We start from the raw sequence: 16540 nt of genomic DNA, 5'->3' as shown, positions 1-16540 counted from the left end.
TTCTTGCCTTGAGAACCCCAGGGACAGGGGAGCCTTGTGGGCTGCCGTCTCTGGGGTCGCACAAAGTCGGACACGACTGAAGCGACTTAGCAGCAGCAGCAGCAGCAGCAGCATATGTATGTACAACATCTTCTTTATCCATTCTTCTATTTATGGGCACTGAGGTTGCTTCCAATGAACATAGGAGTGCACTTTTGTAATTAATGTTTTCATTTTCTTCAGATAAATACCCAAGAGTGGATCATACGGTAGTTCTATTTTTAATTTTTTTTAAGAATCTCCATACTATTTTCCAAAGTGGCTACACCAATTTATATGGACGGGGACAGGACGTCCTCTTTTGGAGGGCGGGGCTTAGGCCAGAAGGGGAGGGGCTTAGACCGGAAGGGGAGGAGCCTAAGACTGGAAGGGGCCAAGGCCAGGGGCTAGGGCTGCTGCTGCTGCTCCTGCTAAGTTGCTTCAGTCGTGTCCGGCTCTGTGCGACCTCATAGATGGCAGCCCACCAGGCTCCCTCGTCCCTGGGATTCTCCAGGCAAGAACACTGGAGTGGGTTGCCATTTCCTTCTCCAGTGCTGAAAGTAAAAGTGAAGTCGATCAGTTGTGTCCAACTCGTAGCAACCTCAAGGACTGTAGCCTACCAGGCTCCTCCGCCCATGGGATTTTCCAGGCAAGAGTACTGGAGTGGGGTGCCATTGCCTTCTCCAAGGGGCTAGGGCTAGGGCTCTCCTTAGGGTCAGGGCATTAGGGTTAGAGGTTGAAGGGCACACCAACAGTGCATGAGGGTTCCCTTTTCTCCACATCCTCACCAACACTTCTATTGTTTGTCTTTTTAATGATTGCCATTCTGTCAGATGTGAGGTGAATATCTGTGGTTTTCAATTATATTTCCTTATTAATTAGTGACTTTTGACACCTTTTCCTATGTCAGCCATCTGTATGTCATCTTTTCGGGAAAATGTCTATTCAGGTACTTTACCCATTTTAGTCAGGTTTTTTTTTTGATGTTGAGCTGTAGGAGATCTTTGTATATTTTGAATAACCCCTTATCAGGTATCTCATATAAAAATATCTTCTTCCTTTCCATAATTTTTGGAAATTATGCCTTTTTGCTTTGTTGATGATTTCCTTCAATGTGCAAAAGTTTTTAGTTTAATATAGTTCCATGTGTTTATTTTGCTTTTGTTTCTCTCGCCTGAGGAAGCACATCCAAAAAAATGATTAAGATCGATGTCAAAGAACTTAATGCTTATGGTTTCTTCTAGAAGTTTTATGGTTTAATGTCTTACCTTTAAGTCTATAATTCATTTTCAGTTTATTTTTGTGTGTGGTGTGGCAGAGTTCTGCAGTTTGATTCTTTGGCATGGAGCTTCTACTTTCCCCAGAACCACTTATTGAAGAGGCTATCTTTTCCCTAGTATATAATCTTGTTTCCTTTGTTGTAGACTAATTAACTATATAAGTGTGGATTCATTTCTGGGCTCTGTATTCTGTTCCATTGATCTTTGTGTCTTTGGGCTTCCAACTTATACACTGGTCTAGTGAGCTGGGTGCAGATGGGCAGCTCAGCAGGCAGCCACTCAGAGTCAGCCCAGGTGACAAGAGCAATCTCCAAGTATGACCAGAGAAAAGAAAATTAATCTTTCCTCACTGCTTAACCTGGCGACCTGAATTAGCAGCCACTTCACATCATATGCTTCACTCTTAATTTGAGATGGCAGGGTGGACAGAAATAGGAAGACGGGCAGTCAGTACAAAAAACGAAGTACCCACAGGTGCCAATGTCCATTCGAACTCAATCATGGTGGGTTTGAGAATGGGAGAGCTCTACAAAAGATTAAGAGGAGTATATTAACTCATTCCTGATAGACATTTATAAGAGAAGAAGAGAGGCATAAGCAACGTTTACTTGGTATTAGAGAGACTCTTCGGAGAAGGCAATGGCACCCTACTCCAGTACTCTTGCCTGGAAAATCCCATGGACGGAGGAGCCTGGTGGGCTGCAGTCCATGGAGTCTCGAAGAGTCAGACACGACTGAGCGACTTCCCTTTCACTTTTCACTTTCATGCATTGGAGAAGGAAGTGGCAACCCACTCCAGTGTTCTTGCCTAGAGAATCCCAAGGACAGGGGAGCCTGGTGGGCTGCCGTCTATGGGGTCACACAGAGTCCGACACGACTGAAGCTACTTAGCAGCAGCAGCAGCAGAGAGACTCTTAGCATCCAAGTGGACCACATGTGACTCTTATCATCTCAGTCAATATTCATCCTATGCTGCTTACAAGTTCATGGGTTGTACAGTATAAATTCTATTAAATATATTTTTAGAACAATTGTTAGTTACAATAGAAATTACCTGGAAATTAAGACCAATGGGCTAAAGAAGGGAAATTCACACTTAGTATATGTGACTTCTTTCTCATCCATTAGCTTCATCTAATCACACCAAAAACCCTGAGAAGGAGTTTCACTATTCCCTGCTTTCTGGAAGAGGAAACTGAGAAGTGACAAAATATACTTAGAGTCCACAGGGCACAATGGGAACTCCCGCCCCACGGCAACCATGCATAAACTGCACTGGGCTTGTAGGCACGGTGTAGGGACCAAGCCTCAGGGAATGCTGTGGCCTGTGGTTGCAGTAACTTCAAGAAAAGGCAAGATCAGGAAATCACTGCTTTCCAATTTAAATAAGCCTGTTTGATTTTTGCTGAATTGATACTTAGCTGTATGGAAAAGCATTACAATTAAGCCTGTGGTAGATGTCATTCACAAAATAACAGCCACATGGGAATTCTAAAAAGGAAGCAGTGGTCACTTAATCTGCAGGCTGCAGATGTTGGTTGGCTAAGTGTCCCTGCCCTGAGCTGCCCCGTAATGGCATTTAGAATCTTGCTCATCATATATCCTCCCCAAATGGTAATATCCCCATATGCATCAGGAGACATTTATATCATAGCCAACAAAATCTTGTCCAACTCTCATAGCCTGAAAAATGCCTTTGAAATTGTCCTTTGGGTTAAAGATGGAAAAATATCAGATTCCAATTCATTAACACACAGATGATATGGAATGATATATCTTATAAACAAATAATGCTTCTGGCATTTAAAATTCTTTGTCTCACTCCCATAATTTGAGAAAGCTTAAAGCAGACATGCGTTATACACACACACACACATATGATGTCCAGGTAATTTCATATTTACTCAAAAACTGTTGGTATATATCCAAATACCAGGCATCTAGGAGTGAGTTAAATATTCTTCACATAATAAAAATTCTAGGGAATTCCCTGGTGTTCCAGTGGTTCAGACTCTGTACTTTCATTGCCATAGAAACTTTACAAACTGTTTCAGCTACAATAAGTTTAAAAAATTAAAATATGTACCAAAAATTTTTATTGTACTTTAAAAAATTTCAAATCCACAAAATTATGACAAAAGTAGTACAATGAGTACCCATATACCTTTCCCCCGGGCTTACCCATTAACATTTTCCCACATTTGCCTTTTCTCTCTCAACAAACTCACACACACACATACGTTTTCTTGAGGAATGATTTGAGAGCAAATTGCAGACACCAGGACTCCTCTCCCCTAAACACTTCATCCTGGCTCTCCTAAAAACTACGTTCTTATGATTACTAAATTCAAGAAAGTTAACACTGATAAAATAAGGCTATCTAATATAACATCTATTTTAATATTTTATCAATTATCCTAATTACATCCTTTATAGAAAAAAAATTATTTCTTTTCCTAATCACACCCTTGCACTCAGCAGTCATAGCTCTGTAGCCTCCTTTAATCTGAAGACAATGACGTAAGTTTAGAACGAGGGCCAGTTGAACCATACAGAGTATTCCTCAAATTTTGGTTTGTCTGATGCAAACACAAGACTGTTACGGAAGCTGTCATAGAAATGTACCAGAGGAAGCATTGCTGCTGTGTTGACAGTGGGTCTCTTTGTAAAGTACTGTGTCCCATTTTTGTTTCTTTTTCTTTAAAATTGTGACTCTCAAGACTTCCAGTTTTTACCCATCTCTATCACAGAGTCGGACATGACTGAAGTGACTTAGCAGCATTCTTGTAAATGTCCTCAGATAATGCTTAAAGACTTGCATTTATCTATCCTAACTTTCAGAGTCATCTCTGAAGCCTTACCCAAGGCCAGTTGGTGATTGTTCCCAGGTTCCTTTACCCTCAGAGTTCTGACATTCTCCACCAGGTAGAGGGTCTCCATTGCTGTTTTCATCCATCCTTCTCTATCAGTGAGAAATGCCCTCTCTGTGCAACAAAGAGAAGGACCAAGCAACTGTGTCTTAAACAAAGAAGAATTAATTTTTCTCACATTAACAGTGCAGCAGTCAATGCTTATGGCACCAGATCAGCTCTCCAGCCATGCCATTAGGGTCCTGGGTTTTTCCTGTATTTCCCACTTCACCATCCTCTGTGTTGATTATCATATTAAAGGTTTATCTCCTAATTCATGGAAAGATGGCCACTGAAGCTCCAGACACCAAGTCCAAGTGGCATGTAGGTCCATCTTTCCACAATAGTTTTCCCAGAAATCCCATTAGAAGAATTCTGATTCTCAGATTGTATAGGTCAGGATTTGGTCCCACAGTCATGCCTAAATGCCCAGGCAGCAGAGAACCTGGGAAATGAAAGTAGCTTTACTATTTAGACAGACGTGTCTTTTTTCGGCACTGAATGCACCATCAACACAAAAACAATGCGGATTCCGGTATTAGAGGAAAAGGGAAATGGACAGCCAGTCAGCAACCAACCGATTCCCTGACTCCTCCCAACACTGTAGATTCACTTATTCCCTCCTGCTCAATCTCATTCTAGTTTTTTTGTCAGTTTTCTTTCTTTTCTCTTCTCTCCTATCTACGGCCCCTTGAAAAATGAACTTTCATGCATGTTTATTAACACCTCAGCTTCCTCCTTGAGTCAAATAATATTACAACAACTGGTACTGTTTCCACCTTTAACAGGTGAGGAAAGCTGGAGTCCAGGAAGATGAAGAACCTTGCTAAAATTTGCCCATCAACTGAGAGGCACACCCAAGAGTAAAACAAAACCCTGCTGGCTTTCAGTATTGTCATCTGCCTCTCAGAACTCAGGGTTCCTATTTTCCACTCTGCTGTTTGGCCCCTCTTGCACATACCTGAGATATTTAAATATAAAGTTCTCCATGAGGCTTCATCAATTCAGTTGTTTATTTCTGGAAACTTCTTCAAAATGGAAAATTAATGAGAGAACCATGTTTTTTCCTTTTTGCTTTTTTAATTTACTCTCTAAATATGAAGGAAGGAGAAGCCAGGGTGATAAACCATTGCCTTCCTTGGAAATTATTGCTCCTCTGAACCCTGAGTCCAAATTTGCAGGGCTGCCATCTCCAATATGTCTGTCAAGAAGCAGTGGGACTATGTCTATTTAGACACATCATGCTTGTCTTTGACCTTGTGGGGAAATATCTTGCAACACCCAAGGCAACATAAATATAAAGTACCCTGATGAAGCAGCCAGCATCTCATCCTTGCACTGAAAGATTTCAAAAGAGGGACAGATCACCCAGAATAGAAATGCTCAGAGAGGGGATCAGTTTGAAGTTGTAATTGACCTTGATTATGAAGGGTAAAACTTGGGTGAAAATAAGATATGCAGAACAACTGTCACAAGTCAAGAAACAGAAATATGGGTGGTTTTCAGGAGCTCCTAGGCTTGTCAATATATGGGAGCAGTGGTTAAAAGCACACGTTCTGAAATCAAACAGTCCTGAGCCTGAACCTCAGTTCTGCCATGTCCTAGTTGTGTGATCCCTGAGCAACTTACTGCTCTGTGCCTTACCTTCTATGGTAAAATTATGATAATATTAATAATGATTCAATGGCATTGTTATGAGAATGAAATAAAATATGTAAAGCTCTCATTGCTAGTCCCTAAAATTTAGTAAATGCTCAAAAACATGAAAGAAAAGTCTTCTGATTAGAGTGAGAAGGTCAATGCACTGGACTCTTAGGTTTAAGAAAGTAGATTGTGGCTGTAGTTGCTTTGACTCTAAGGCTAAATTGTAATGCAAAGGAAGCCATTAAAAGTGTATCAACCAGATGAACTTACTTACAAGGCAGAAAGAGACTCACAGACTTAGAGAATGAACTTATGGGTGCCAGGGGGAAGGATGGGGGGAAAGCATAGGGAGTTTGGAATGGACATGTACACATTGCTATATTTAAAACAGATAACCAACAAGGACCAACTTGTATAGCACATGGAACTCTGCTCAATGTTATGTAGCAACCTGGATGAGGCGAGTTTGGAGGAGAACAGATACACATAAATATATGGTTGAATGCCTTTACTGTTCACCTGAAACTATCACAACATTGTTAATTGATTATACCCCAATACAAAATAAAATGTTTTTTTTAAAAGTGTACCAGGCAGATGTGAGATAATCTAGATTGGAATCACAGCTGAGACAACGGGAGTGGAAAGGAGCTGCTGGGTAGAAAGGTCATTAGGAAGATGTTGAATTGCCCTTGACTTCAAATCTGTTTTTTTGCTGCAGTGTCATCAATAAACTGCTGTCAGCCACTGAGCAGGAATCAAATGGGATGGTTGAACAGTAGACAAAGAATCGTGTCCTAGTTTGACACATCGACTAGAAATGTAAAAATACAAGATTTAGGACTCCCAGCTATTCTGTGTGTTGGGAAGTATGTGCGCTCACTTGGCAAATGCTCACTGGATGTTTATTATGGCAGAACCATAAGCCTTGAACAATGCTTACAACAGCATCTCACCCAACTAAAGATCACTCATCCTACAATCTCCAAAACTTTAATTCTTGAAAACCCAGGCATTAAAAAAGAAAGAAGTCTTCTCCTTTTTCATAGCTCACTGGCTCACACTTTACACAGAGGTCTACATGTCATGTCCAAGTATCTGCAGTTTTAGCCACAGCAGATTTAAGTAATAAATTAGAAATGGTAATGAGTGCACCGAGACCACAGAGCAGACACATTAACGATAGTTGAAGTGACAGCTGGTAAAGAACCGTGCAGGAAAAAACACAAGAAGCTGAAACAACTCCAAAAGCACAGGAGTCTGTGGTCAAAGTTATAGGACACGAATGCCCTCAAGGGCCCTAATGCGTCAGTGTCTTAGCAAGCCCAAGCTCAGACTGCTTCCGCATGACAGGCCAGTAAATCGAGAGATGGGTTGTTGGGACAAGGAATAGTGCCTTTATTCAGAAAGCCCCCAGACCAAAAAGATGGTGGACCAGTGCCCCAAAGAGTTACCTTTCCCAGGTTTCTTTTGTAGAACAAAAAGCATGAGGGGAGGAGATAAAGGTAAAAAGGTAGTAAGTTGTTGCAAATATATTCTGGTTCTAACCAGACTCCAGAAAGGATATGTTAATTTCTTCTTTCCCGCAGCCATTCACTGGAGGATCTGGTCAGGATATTTTCTGTGAGTTTAACAAAGGTATTATAGCTTAACCCTCAAGCTTAACTCTTAACATTCAAGGTTCCCAGAGATGGGGCATTATATATACTTTAAGCTGTAGGCAACATTCCTTTAGTGATTAAGTGTAGCAAAAGCCATACCAAGTTTAAAGTAAAAGAAGCCATTTCAATATGGAATCAGAGTTGTTCTTCCCCATTACAAACATGATAACCCAAATTCATTTGGTTTCAACAGATCTCCAAACCTTTAGAAGTAAAAGTGAAAAAGTGAAAGTGTTAGTTGCTCAGTTGTGTCCAACTCTTTGGTATCCATGGACTGTAGCCTGCCAGGTTCCTCTGTCCATAGAATTCTCCAGGCCAGAATACTAGAGCGGGTTGGCATTCCCTTCCCCAGGGTATCTTCCTGACCCAGGGATCAAACCTGGGTCTCCTGCATTGCGGGCAGATTCTTTACCCTCTGAGTCACCAGGAAAGCCCTTAGAAGTAAAGCTAAACCCAAAATAGAATCAGACACACCAGTATAGACTTTTCTGACAAGTTTTGCTAAAAGGGGGAGATACAAAATAAAGATGCACCTGGTGTGGGGAATGAAATGTGTTTTCTTTAGTCTTGTTTTTAAGAAGGGGGACACAGCATGTTTCAGGAAAGAGGTGAAAATGGACGTGGTAGAGAGAGAAGGGAGAATCATCGATCCATCTGAAGCAGGAAAGAAGGATGGAAATTGGGGGGTGGGGGGTGCGGGGGTGGGATGCTGACTTTGGACCAGTGTGAAGAGGGTGCAAAGGAGGCAGAGAGTGCAATGTAGGCTCAAGGAAAGAAGGAATGAAATCATCGTCTAGGAGATGGGAGAGTGCGTAGAACAGAGATCCGCTGCCACATGGCATCAAGGCCCCTCCCATTTTATTAGAAGGAAGAGTAGTGTGCCTGGCACATTTGGGGACCACAGACAGTTCCGCTCTTGAGTCAGTGCTCTATAAGTTCTGCAGTCAGACTGCAGTGAGGACAGTCAATAAGAGAGGCATAATTCTTGAGAAATTGAGTGTCTAGTTCATCTGGCCCCAAATGAGTTATAAGAAGAAACTGGACTAAGACAAGATCACGAAGAGACATTGAGTACCAGGATTTAGTCAGGATGTTGCAGAAACCAGTAATCAAGAAACCAAGCACCACACTCAGAAAGTTGGAAAACTCAGTTTTATTATGCTGGTGGGCCCAGAGGAGTTAACACTCTAAGCTCTGAGTCCCAAACAAAGGGGTTACAGACTTTTTATAGACCTACTGCTGCTGCTGCTGCAGCTAAGTCGATTCAGTCGTGTCCGACTCTGTGCAACCCCATAGACGGCAGCCCACCAGGCTCCCCCGTCCCTGGGATTCTCCAGGCAAGAACACTAGAGTGGGTTGCCATTTCCTTCTCCAATGCATGAAAGTGAAAAGTGAAAGTGAAGTCGCTCAGTTGTGTCCAACTCCTAGCGACCCCATGGACTGCAGCCTACCAGGCTCCTCCACCCATGGGATTTTCCAGGCAAGAGTACTGAAGTGGGGTGCCATTGCCTTCTCCATAGACCTACTAGAGTAGGTCAACTATATAGTAGGTCAGCCTACTATAGTAGGGCAACACTAGCTGCTAATAGGCTGATTTAAACTAAGGGGTTTCATGTGCCCGGGAACAGCAGTCAAGACAGGGAGGGGGATGCCTGATCTTTACACGGACAGGCATGATTAAGCAGGTTTGCAGGGGCTGGGCAATTGCAAAGAGCAGGACAAGGGTGAGTGAGATAAGCTCCAGTTCCTAGTATTGTGAGTCCCCACTTTCTGAGACTATGTGACCTACATGATCCAGACTTTGTAAGAAGCAAAGTTACAGAGGCAGAACGAGCAGGAGGTTATGTAAAATTTTAACATTTCCTCTTCAAGGACATTGGTGATGTTGTTTTTGTTTTACTTGTTTTTTTTGTTTGTTTTTTTGTTTTTACTGTTTCAGCTTTATTGAGGTATAAGCAATTGAATTTTTCAAGTTTTTTTTGTGTATATCTCAAAATCTCAACGGAGAAGGCAATGGCACCCCACTCCAGTACTCTTGCCTGGAAAATCCAATGGACAGAGGAGTCTGGTAGGCTGCAGTCCATGGGGTCGTGAAGAGTCAGACACGACTGATCGACTTCCCTTTCACTTTTCACTTTCATGCATTGGAGAAGGAAATGGCAACCCACTCCAATGTTCTTGCCTGGAGAATCCCAGGGATGGCGGAGCCTGGTGGGCTTCCATCTATGGGGCCGCACAGAGTTAGACACGACTGAAGCGACTTAGCAGCAGCAGCAGCAAAATCTCAAATTTGAAGTCTAAAATATTCCTTTAAATAATAATTTCTTTTAAACATCTGTTTATGTTATTCACAGACTGAGAGAATGAATTCAAGCAGCCTGAAAATATTTTGCTCCCAATTCCCTTAATTTGGCAGAATACTCTTAAATTAGCTATCCAATTTTTCAAAACCTCCAGAGGTTGTCTCAGTAACCCCATCCACTGTTTAATGATTCCAATAGCTAAGAGATGACTCCTTATAACTGACTTGAATGTCATCCCTGGCATCAGGGCACAGAATAAACGCAGCCTCTTCCCTGCGTTACTTGCCAAAACAACAGTGATAACAACCTTCCAAGAGACACAACAGCTGCAGTGGTGCCTCTGTTTGGTAATGTCCCCCCACTTCTAAGATCTCATGAAAGCAGCTAGAAAATCTCCACTAGGAGATAAACAAGTCACAAAAGTAACAAACTGCCTGCCTGCAAGTGAGCCCATGTGTTCTAGACTGCTGAAAAGGAATGCTTTCCCCACTGGGGCTTCAGCAACACCTACTTCTGGGTTTCTCAATCTGGGCACTATCGACATTTTAGGAAGACAAATCTTTGAGTGACATGTCCTGTGCATTGTGAGATGTTTAACAGCATCACTGGACTTTACTTATTAGATGCTAGTAGCACCTCCTGCCAAGTAGTAATAATATAAAATAAATCTCCAGACTCTGCCAACTGTCCCCAGGCTACAAAATCGTCCCTGATTGAGAGCCACTGGCTTGGTCCTACCTCTTTTCAAAAAGCCTAAAGAAAACAGGCTGGTTACAAATCAGTGTTTTTTCATCTATAGCCAATAAGCCAGATTTTCATACATTTGAATTATCTGTAAACAGCTTCAGATTTTTTTAAGAAGAAGAAAATTTTTACTGGAATATAGTTAATTTATAATGTTTCCAGTGTACAGCACACTGATTCACTTATATAACACATAGCTATATAACATATAGTTCTGTAATTACATAACATTTTTACTTAAGAATCCTCTATTACTACTGGTATTTTTATTTGTTTTGTTGTTGGATATCTGAAATAGTTATTGATAGTCAGCATTTGGGCTTCCCTCATGGCTCAGGTGGTAAAGAATTCGCCCACAATGCAGGAGACCTGGGTATTTAAGATAGAAATTATAAAATAAATGGGTTAAATATATGGAAAGTTTCTAATGGGTTTTCCTTGTCTTGTTTTAAGTTTTACTTCCTAACAAAGTATTTTAACAAACTCCTACACTTTTGATGTTGTGGGTAGTTACCCCCAAAATAGGAATATTGCATATTTTTCCATAGAGTATAAAAGGGATTTCAAATGTTGGTAGTCAGACACAGAATCCAATAAAACTCTTATCTTAGTGTTTGCCAAGTCATGGCTATTCAGAAATCCTATAAACGATTAAACATACCAATTATATTCACCTCCTTTATTCTGAATTTAAGTTTGCAGAACGGCCTTTAATGCAGTGACTGCACTGATTCGAGAGCAACAAAGCTAACATTTTTCTATATTAACATTTAATGGTGTTACAGAATAAGGGCTATAATTTCACTGAGTTACTGTTTTCCATAAAAAATGAGTTCCCCTAGACACATCCATAAGTGCTTGTGCATTTCTGTCGAGGTCTGTCAAAAAGTAAAAGCTGACTTTTATTCTACTAAAGATAACTCAGAAGGAACTTAGTTTCCAACACATATTTATTGAAACCTTTAAGATTTTAGTTCTGATAGAGGGATTCAAGATTTAAACATGACCCAAGTCAGATCATGTCACTCCCCTCCAAATGATAGCCAGCCCCATCATAACCACTTTAGTATATGGAAACATTTGAAAGCAGAGTTCCAAAGAAAAGCAAGGAGAGATAAGAAAGGCTTCCTCAACAATCAATGCAAAGAAATAGAGGAAAACAATAGAATGGGAAAGACTAGAGATCTCTTCAAGAAAATTAGAGATACCAAGGGAATATTTCATGCAAAGATGAGCATAATAAAGGACAGAAATGGTATGGACCTAACAGAAGCAGAAGATATTAAGAAGAGGTGGTGAGAATACACAGAAGAACTGTACAAAAAAGATCTTCATAACCCAGATAACTATGATGGTGTGGTCACTCACCTAGAACCAGACATCCTGGAATGTGAAGTCAAGTGGGCCTTAGGAAGAATCACTACAAGCAAAGCTAGTGGAGGTGATGGAATTCCAGCTGAGTGTTTTCAAATCCTTAAAGATGATGCTGTGAAAGTGCTGCACTCAATATGCCAGCAAATCTGGAAAACTCAGCAGTGGCCACAAGACCGTTAAAGGTCAGTTTTCATTCCAATCCCAAAGAAAGGCAATGCCAAAGAATGTTCAATTGCACTCATCTCACATGCTAGCAAAGTAATGCTCAAAATTCTCCAAGCCAAGTTTCAACAGTACATGAACCATGAACTTCCAGATATTCAAGCTGGTTTTAGAAAAGGCAGAGGAACCAGAGATCAAATTGCCAACATCCGCTGGATCGTGGAAAAAGCAAAAGAGTTCCAGAAAAATATCTATCTCTGCTTTATTGACTATACCAAAGCCTTTGACTGTGTGGATCACAACAAACTGTGGAAAATTCTGAAAGAGATGGGAATACCAGACCACCTGACCTGCCTCTTGAGAAATCTGTATGCAGGTCAAGAAGCAACAGTTAAAACTGGACATGGAACAACAGACTGGTTCCAAATTGGGAAAGGAGTATGTCAAGGCTGTATATTGTCACCCTGCTTATTTAACTCATATGCAGGATACATCATGTGAAATGCCAGGCTGGATGAACCACAAGCTGGAATCAAGATCCTGGGAGAAATATCAATAACCTCAGATATGCAGATGACACCACCCTTATGGCAGAAGTGAAGAAGAACTAAAGAGCCTCTTGATGAAAGTGAAAGAGGAAAGTGAAAAAGTTGGCTTAAAACTCAACATTCAGAAAACTAAGACCATGGCATCTGGTGCCATCACTTCATGGCAAATATATGGGGAAACAATGGAAACAGTGGCAGATTTTATTTTTCTGGGCTCCAAAATCACAGCAGATGGTGATTGCAGCCATGAAATTAAAAGATGCTTGCCCCTTGGGAGAAAAGCTATGACCAACCTAGACAGCATATTAAAAAGCAGAGACATTACTTTGCCAACAAAAATCCATCTAATCAAAACTATGGTTTTTCTAGTAGTCATGTATGGATGTGAGAGTTGGACTATAAAGAAACCTCAGCGCTGAAGAATTGATGCTTTTGAATTGTGGTGTTGAAGAAGACTCTTGAGAGTCCCTTGGACTGCAAGGAGATCCAACCAGTCAATCCTAAAGGAAATTAGTGCTGAACATTCATTGGAAGGACTGATGCTGAAGCTGAAACTCCAATACTTTGGTCACCTGATGCAAAGAACCAACTCATTGGAAAACACCCTGATACTGGGAAAGATTGAAGGCAGGAGGAGAAAGAGACAACAGAGGATGAGATGGTTGGATGGCATCACCAACATGATGGACATGAGTTTGAGTAGTCTCTGGGAGTTGGTGATGGACATAGAAGCCTGGCATGCTACAGTCCATGGGGGTCACAAAGAGTTGGAAACAATTGAGAGACTGAACTGAGCTGATATGGAAACAAGGACAGTTTCCTCAAAACCACATTACTAATATGCTTCACTTCACTTCTTCTTTGACTCTGGCCCTTGAATTACATTGCTGTTATCGTTCAGTTTCTAGGGCATGTCCAACTCTTTTTGAGACCCCATGGACTGTAGCCTGCCAGGCTCTTCTGTCCATGGGATTTTACAGGTAAGAATACTAGAGTGGTTGCCATTTTCTCTTCCAGGGGATCTCTCCAACCTAGGAATGGAACCTGAGCCTCCTCCATTGCAGGCTGATTCTTTGCCTCTGAGCCACCAGGGAATTACGTGAGGACCCAATTAAGTCAAAGAGAAGTTAAGATCACTGAACAAAGTCTAGACCATCTGTCCCTTCTTTGTGCATTACCCAGACCCACAAAATGCAGACAAGGCACATACATATTTTTAGTCATAGGAGAATGACAGTAATTTGCTCTTTGGCAGAGAAAAAGAAAGTCACTGATTTTCATTCAGCACTGTGTTTCACTTGGCAATCAGCTCATGGTGCTCTCCGTCAGTTTTCCCATCTACTTAATCTTATAGGGGGCTTCCCAGGTGGCGCTAGTGGTAAAGAATCCATTTGCCAATACAGGCAAACATAAGAAACACAGGTTTGATCCCTAGCTCAGGATCTCCCCTGGAGGAGAACACAGCAACCCACTCCAGTATTCTTGCCTAGAGAATCCCATGGACAGAGGGGCCGGGCAGGCTACAGCCCATGCAGTCGCAAAGAGTCAGACACGATTGAAGCAACTTAGCACGCACGCAATCTCATAGGATTTCCAAAAGAAGGAACACATTTAAGTGCTTCATCCAAAAAAAGTCTCTGCTGTTGCAGTTAAAATTATCATGCATTTTTTCCAAATTGCTTCAAATTTTGACTGTGATATTTATTTGAGTTCTTACGCACTAGAGTAATTTTTCAGTTAGGGTGCTTTTTTAAAAAATCATTTATGAATTTCTTAAATTATAAGTGATTTTTGTATGATATGAGAGTATTTAAATTAAAAAGCTATAATCACAAAAATCTAAATTCAGGTATCTCGAAAAGCAAGATACCTTTGTGCCAATATTAAGTACTAACTTACACTGTGCTGACAGAGCCAGCGCCTCATCACTGCCGTGCTCTCACTGTCATCAGATGGTCCCTGCATCACGAGTGCTCTGCTAGGTCTTTTTCATTCAGTTCTGAATCTATCACTACACAGTCTCTGTTGAAATTATTAATATTCTGATTCCACTGCATAACCCCTCATAGCTCAGTTGATAAAGAATCCGCCTGCAATGCAGGAGACCCGGGTTCACTTTCTGAGTCAGGAAGATCCCCTGGAGAAGGGATAGGCTACCCACTCCCGTATTCTTGGGCTTCCCTCGTGGCTCAGCTGGTAAAGAATCCACCTGCTATGATGGACCTGGGTTCGATCCCTGGGTTGAGAAGATCCCCTGGAGAAGGGAAAGGTTACCCACTCCAGTATTCTGGCCTGGAGAATTCCATGAACTGTATAGTCCATGGGGTCACAAAGAGTCAGACAGACATGACTGAACGACCTTCTTCTTCTCAGTGCATAAATATATCCAGTGAAAGTGAAAGTGTTAGTTGTGTCCAACTCTTTATGACCCCATGGAATGTAGCCTGATGGGCTCCTCTGTCCATGGGATTCTCCTGGCAAGAATACCGGAGTGGGTTACCATGCCCTTCACCACAGGATCTTCCTGGCCCAGGGATCAAACCAGCATCTCTTAGGTCTCCTGTACTGGCAGGCAAACTCTCCACCATCTGAGCCACCAGGGAAGCCAGATATACTTAACATTTCATTTACTATAGTCAGAAAGTCTTCAAAAATTGTATTTAGAAATTCATCTACTCCTAAGCCACATACGTTCCCTGTTATTAAACTTGGCAACACATGCACTGAACTCCATTTTCTTAAATTTTTCTGTCTCATCTGTTTGCTCCTTATCTGAAAAGAGCTTACTACCAAATTTAGGACTAAACTTAAAAATAAGCAAAAAATGATTCAAATGAAATGACTCATTGTCTTTCTGCTGCCTTTCTCTTCCCTTGATGCTTGGTGAGTGCATTTTGCAAATTCACACACACCCGAGATGAATGTAAACAGAGATGTGAAAAGGTGTTTGTTAACTCCATTTAAGCTCCACATCCAGAAATGACTGAATCTTCCTTATTTGGATCCAAACGGCATAGAATCATCTGCACAGAGATTCAATGAAGAGGAGCCCATCAGGATTGAGGAATAGATAGTGTAAGGCATGTACGGCAAAGCAGACCCAATATTATAAGTTTATATTTGGAAAAGTCATTTTTTATTCCTATCTTAATAATTTCAAAAAATAGAACGGGACCAAATTGTTTTAACTCAGAATGAATTAAAGGCTTATATGTAAGACAGGAAACCATTAAACTCCTAGAAGAAAACATAAGCAAAACACTCTTTGACATAAATCATAGCAATATTTTTTTTACTCTGTCACCTCAGGCAAAGATAATAAAACTAAAACTAAACAAATGGGACCTAATGAAACTTAAAAGCTTTTACACAGCAAGGGAAACCATTAACAAAATGAAATGACAAAAAGGGACTTCCCTAGAAGTCCAGTGGTTAGGGCACCACACTTCCCCTGCAGGGGGCATGGCTTCAATCCTTGACTGGGGAAATAAAATCCCACACACTATACAGCATGGCCAAAAATTTTTTTAATTTTTTTAAAAATTGAAAAGACAACCTGCTGAATGATAGAAAATATTTGCAAATGATATGACCAGTAAAGAGTTAATATCCAAAATATATAAATAGTTCATACAATTTAATATCAAAATAACAACTTGATTTTTAACATTAAATAGGCATCACACCCCCCCACTCCCACATATGAGTGAGCTCCAGCAGTTCCTACAACCTGGCCTGTTCTCTTCCTCCCCAGTACAAACCAGCCACGATCCTCAGTCAACAGTAAGAATGCAAGAAAGTCCTTTATTGACTGTTCAATCCTTTCTGTGTTTTTCTTTATAATTGACTATTATTCTAGAAAGTCTCAAAGATGTACAAACTTCAGAAGGATAATAA

The 16540-nt window shown here is 41.0% G+C and overlaps 1 protein-coding gene across 2 annotated transcripts in view; it reads left to right on the top strand.

Annotated features, from left to right (window-relative positions):
- RXFP1 (relaxin family peptide receptor 1) overlaps positions 1-16540 on the top strand; it is a 127781-nt gene that overhangs the window by 17243 nt on the left and 93998 nt on the right. The gene's annotated exons all lie outside the window — the stretch shown is intronic.

Source organism: Bos indicus, chromosome 17 (genome assembly GCF_029378745.1).
Source record: "Bos indicus isolate NIAB-ARS_2022 breed Sahiwal x Tharparkar chromosome 17, NIAB-ARS_B.indTharparkar_mat_pri_1.0, whole genome shotgun sequence".
NCBI classification, from domain to species: Eukaryota; Metazoa; Chordata; class Mammalia; order Artiodactyla; family Bovidae; genus Bos; species Bos indicus.
The sequence above is the reverse complement of the archived record's forward strand: the minus strand, read 5'-3'. Positions and strand labels throughout refer to the sequence as shown.